The sequence below is a fragment of the Bactrocera neohumeralis genome, unplaced genomic scaffold (genome assembly GCF_024586455.1).
Source record: "Bactrocera neohumeralis isolate Rockhampton unplaced genomic scaffold, APGP_CSIRO_Bneo_wtdbg2-racon-allhic-juicebox.fasta_v2 cluster10, whole genome shotgun sequence".
Lineage (NCBI taxonomy): Eukaryota > Metazoa > Arthropoda > Insecta > Diptera > Tephritidae > Bactrocera > Bactrocera neohumeralis.
In genome coordinates this window covers 7,103,132-7,109,131 of record NW_026089623.1, presented here as the reverse complement: position 1 = coordinate 7,109,131, position 6,000 = coordinate 7,103,132, and the positions used below count along the sequence as shown (strand labels likewise).

At 39.5% G+C, this 6,000-nt stretch overlaps 1 pseudogene; it reads right to left on the bottom strand.

Moving 5' to 3' along the window:
* Window positions 1–4,045: 4,045 nt before the first annotated feature.
* LOC126765158 (uncharacterized) overlaps window positions 4,046–6,000 on the bottom strand; it is a 44,146-nt pseudogene continuing 42,191 nt past the window's right edge.

The following is a 6,000-nucleotide window of genomic DNA, read 5'->3' as shown; positions in this document are numbered from 1 at the left end:
GAACGGCTCGGAGAGTTCCTTCCCGATCCTGACGGAGCTTTTCGTGTTGCTCAACGTCAGTTTACGCAGCCGTATTAGTTTTGAGGGGATACCGAATTCAGACATCGCGGCATAAAGGCAGCTCCTTTTCGTGCTGTCGAAAGCAGCTTTGAATACGACGAAGAGAAGGTGTGTGTCGATTCTCCTTTCACGAGTCTTTTCCAAGATTTGGCGTATGGTGAAAACCTGATCGGTTGTTGATTTGTCAGGTTTGAAGCCACACTGATAAGGTCCAATCAGTTTGTTGACGGTGGGCTTTAATCTTTCACACAATACGCTCGATAGGACCTTATACTCGATGTTAAGGAGGCTAATCCCACGGTAGTTGGTGCAGATTGTGGTGTCACCTTTCTCATGGATTGGGCATAGCACACTTAAATTCCAATCGTTGGGCATGCTTTCGTCCGACCATATTTTACAAAGAAGCTGATGCATGCTCCTTATCAGTTCTTCGCCGCCGTGTTTGAATAGCTCGGCCGTTGTTCTTCAGGCGAGTAATTGCTATTCAAACTTCTTCATGGTCGGGTAATGGAACGTCTGCCCCATCGTCATCGATTGGGGAATCGGGTTCTTCTTCTCCTGCTGTTGTGCGTTCACTGCCATTCAGCAGGCTGGAGAAGTGTTCCCTCCATAATTTAACTATGCTCTGGGCATCAGTGACTAGATCACCTTTGGGGGTTCTACAAGAGTATGCTCCGGTCTTGAAACCTTCTGTAAGCCGCCGCATTTTTTCGTAGAATTTTCGAGCATTACCCCTGTCGGCCAGCTTATCAAGCTCTTCGTACTCACGCATTTCGGCCTCCTTTTTTTCTGTCTGCAAATGCCTCTCGCTTCCCTCCTCAACTCCCGGTATCTATCCCATCCCGCACGTGTTGTGGTCGATCGTAACGTTGCGAGGTAGGCAGTCTGTTTTCCTTCCGCTGCGACACGGCACTCCTCGTCGTACCAGCTGTTCTTTTGCATTTTTCGAAAGCAAATGGTTTCGGTTGCAGTTGTACGTAAGGAATTTGAAATGCCGTCCCACAGTTTTTATACCGAGTTGTTGACGAGTGCTCTCAGAGAGCAGGAGTGCAAGTCGAGTAGAAAATCGTTCGGCTATCTGTTGTGATTGCAGCTTCTCGACGTTTTTTGCTGCGCAGAGGCGGGTGCGAATCTTGGTTGCAACAAGATAGTGGTCCGAGTCGATGTTAGGACCTCGGAGCGCGCACATCTAAAACACTGGAGACGTGTCTTCCGTCTATCACAACATGATCGACCTGGTTGGTGGTTTTTCATTCCGGAGACAGCCAGGTGGCTTGATGAATCTTCTTAAGCTGGAATCTAGTCCTACAGATAACCGTATTTCGGGCCCCGGCGAAGTCAATCAGCTTCAACCCATTAGGGGATGTTTCGTCGTGGAGGCCGAATTTACCGACCGTAGTGCCAAAGACACCTTCTTTGCCCACCCTGGCGTTAAAGTCGCCAAGCACGATTTTGACATCGTGGCGGGGGCAGCTCTCATAAGCGCGCTCCAAGCGCTCATAGAAGGCATCTTTGGTCACATCGTCCTTCTCTTCCGTCGGGGCGTGGGCGCAAGTCAGCGATATGTTGAAGAACTTCGCTTTGATGCGGATTGTGGCTAGACGTTCATTCACCGGAGTGAATGGTAGTACTCGGCGACGGAGTCTCTCTCCCACCACGAATCCCACACCAAACTTGCGCTCCTTTATATGGCCACTGTAGTAAATGCCACAAGGACCTACTCGTCTCTGTCCTTGTCCCGTCCATCGCATTTCTTGGACTGCGGTGATGTCAGCCTTTATTTTCACGAGGACATCAACCAGCTGGGCAGCGGCACCTTCCCCATTAAAGCCCTAATATCGTAGTCCTTATTTCGTTTGCCATGGTCGTCATCAAAAGGGAGGTAAATCATCCGAGGCGTGTTGCGTCTTTTCATTGGGTTGTTTTTTTACGTGGCGGTTCCCAAACGGATGTTCTTAGACTACCCAGAAGATATTTGGTTAAAGACCGGAAGTCGTGAGCTGCTTGAACCCTATATAAAAGAATCGTTTCTGGCCATTCTCAAGTGCCATAATTATTATCCGAGGTTTGTTGTTTCTTTTCACGAGGCGGGTACCAAACCCAGCGCCCAACCCTATGTAGGAGATGTTTCGCCTTCTCACTTTAGCTCGCCTTCAAACGGATGATCTTAGGCTACCTAGAGGATACTTGGTCAAAGACCGGAAGTCGTGAACTGCTTGAGCCATGTGTAAAAGAATCGTTTCTGGCCACTCCCAAGTGATTGGCGATCAGAGAACTTTGCTCACTTGCGTGAACTTCTACACATGACCCCAACCTCCATGCTATGCTCGTTACGGCTAACAAATAGGTAACATATATGTTAACATGTTTATATGTTAAAGGTAACAAACTGCTAATGAAAGCAATAATTAAAATTAAACAAGTAATTAACGTGTTTGCTAACAAATATCCGTCTTGCAGGGTACATACATATGTATACGTCCACGTAATTGTGATAAAACATCTTATTTATTGACGAATACATACGCTGTAAATTCAAAAGGAAGTTTTAAGTTTGTACAAAGGCAAACTTTTATTACAGCTGAACGCTCGCTAATTTCATTTAAATATCTCACATATTGACCGGTATATACGATATAATGTCAACAGGTCTCTTGTTGATGTTGAAAATCAATAATATAAAAATTAATTAATACATATACCTTCAGTTAGAATCTTTTTTCTCGATTATACCGGAATATATGAACACAGAGATAGCAAGACTTGGCAGTTAATAAGGTAGAAACATCTAATTCAAACATTTATTTGTCGATTAATTAAGCGGAAAATAACGGGTTTATTTTCAAATCTTTTGATTCAAACTATAGATTAAGTTCTGCAGCTTAAAATCCTCTTCTTTTATTTGAACTTAGATACAGAAACCGGTAAAGTGCAAAATTTTCTCAAAGCGATGAAAATATTTGGAAAAAGTCTTCCTAATCTTCGAGCGTGGATGACATTTTATAGGTGTGTGGATTAAAACGGGTATTAAAATTAGCATCGTAAACGTGTCTGAGGTGAATGGCTTGATTGAAAAATTTATCATATACTATACATCAATGAAATACCTTTTGGCATCTGCATATTCATTCCACAAATAACGCTGTCAAGTATGACTTAAAGGTGTTTCTCTTGAATTCAATTTCTACTTTCCCGCAATTTTTATTCACTCCTTCATGTAGGCAAGCAAAAGATCCAGGAGAATACAACAGTTTCTTCTATTATCGGGAAAATTGTGGTCAGTTAAATCGGGCGAACTTGTACTCTTTCGCACATTTTTTAATCTACATGAATTATTTATCAGCAAAGTATTGATTTATTAGCACCGACTGCAGTTTTTTAACATACGCAACTTTTACTTAAAGCTTCATTCCAGTGTTGGTGAGTATTCTACGAACACGGTAACACCGCGAGAGAAATTCAGTTTTTCATGAAAGTATTCAGAAAATCTCCAGATGCTTTTTTGACTCACTTTCAGACCTTACGAAATCGCTATTTAATAAACCGCAGCATACTGGTAGCTGGATGGAATATAAGCTTTTCCTAACACTTATAACAAAGAAATTTGGCCCCCGAAACTAAACAGTTTACGAAAATTCTGTAACGAACTTTTCTCAATCCTAGAGGCAGCCAGGCTACACAAGGTTCTTGTCAGCTCAGAAGAAAGAGCAAGGGCATTTTTGAAGGCAGTTCAAGGAGAAAGAAGACAGATTCGAGGAATTATTGCCAACTCAATGAAGTGGGCAAAGGCTTTGTTAAATAATAACGCGAAGGGTTCGGTTATAAAAATTGTACTCAGCTCTGGTTGCCCAGAGCTCCTTTATTTATAAAATTTCTTATCCTAATTTGTGTATGCACCACATGCAGAGTACATACACCAATCTTAATACTAATCTATTGTACATACCGAAGTATGTACACATATATCTTAAACATAAGTGTTCTCAACGGCATACACACTATTTCTTATCTTTTAATAGTTTAGGATCATTTCCGTTCCTTTACATCGAGTGCATTAAATATTGCAGTCTCTAATCAATATGCCTGTTCAAATATATTGAACAGGCTTATCTTCGCCAGTGTTGAGGCAGTACAAAGCAATACATAAACAACGCATAGAGATACATATAATACATTTATATGAGGCACGTATGCATTTATATGCAATACGTATGCACTCAACAATTAACAAACAAAGATATTTGCTTAAGATAACATATTGACTTAGGATATGTATTTAGGTAATTGAATACAAATGTGCATGTGCACTTGAAAACAACCCTATACCATGTAACATAAACAATACCCGAAATGCGTATTTGTACATATTTATATTTATGACTATATTTTTATGTGTTAGCGATAATGCATACAAATATTTGACATATGAGATCCGTTTCTATACAGATTTATCTCATTTACAATTGTGGCCGTTAAGAACTGTTCAGAAATCTGAACATACTGCCCACGTTGAAGTGTTTACACTTCAAAATAATTCAAGTATTTATAAATCTTGGGCATATTAATTACATTTTTCTTTACAAGATTTGCGGATCAAACTCGTAATAATTTTTCTAATATATTTTCAATTTTTATTGTATAAAATTTAAATTTTTAATATTAATAATTAATTTCGTAAGATATATCTTCCTAGCGGAAATGAGTGCCTTAGTGCCTTGCTGAATTACAGATGCGTTGTAGGACTAGTGTAACGATGACTGCACCAACAATTAATATAATTAGGTTGTCAGTATTCATGCCGTAATGCACCATATTATGCCATTCTAAGGCCAAGTGTTTCGAATTTAATCACGGGACTTTTCAGGTCGTATGCCCAATTTCTCCAAGTGTAAACTGGTGATCTCTTCGTCGAGTATTTTCGGCAACATATGCAAATCTATGTTGTATTTGTCAGCCTTGATCCACAATTCGATTTGTGCCACCACTTGATTTCTGAACGAGTTGAACATCTCAAGCTGGGATGACCGTGCGCGAAGTCCAAATTTACCAGACGTCCTTCGGTAAACAAAATAATAGTAAAACAAAATAATTACCATTGGATAGTGTATAACGATAGACTCGGAGTTTGATAATAATTTTCTCTTTGGCGTTGCATTCAAAAATGCGACGTCGATTTCACAATCGAAATTACCAATATTACAAACGATCGTATCGTCGGGCATGTGTTCAAAATGTGCGCCAGTAATAAAGTCCTTGCAAACAGTTGTTGTTACGAAGATAATAGCTTCTTTGTATGTTTGCTCCATGGTGGTTACTTCATAGCCGCTTGCAAGGCAATGATATAATCTTTTTCGGTGAGAATAACGATTCCGCCGAAACAACGCTGTTGTGCAGCTGCTGAATCATTGAGTTCACTTGTTGAGTATTTTAAATATCTATATTTCAGTGAATTTGCTATTTGCTGCCTTTCAACCAAATATTGAACTAGATCGATGTGGACAATTCTATCCCACGCTGTCCAAGTCAACCCAACCGGCACTCTTTTCAAAAAATACTCCAGAAATATTTTTTTTAAATATATTATATCTAAACATTTACAACATAGTAAAACTATAAGTAAATTTAACAAAATAAATACAAGGTTATTCTTTTTCTTCTTTTTTAGCTCGAGTCGACCGCATCTCTTTTTATTAATTATTTGAATATTTTTTCTTCAGTAGGAAAAGGGTAAACAATGTGCATCGCTCTTTACGATGTGCCATGGCTTATCCTTACGTCCACATTTGCAATCTTGGCATAAAATGACGTTTTCAATTCGTCCTCTCTTCCACTGCAATAGTGGAATATTTTGTTCTTTAAAAAATACAAATGTACCACTTTCAATATTTTCAAAAGAAACTTTGCATTTATTTCTTTTTCGTGGTTTAATATTTTTAAATT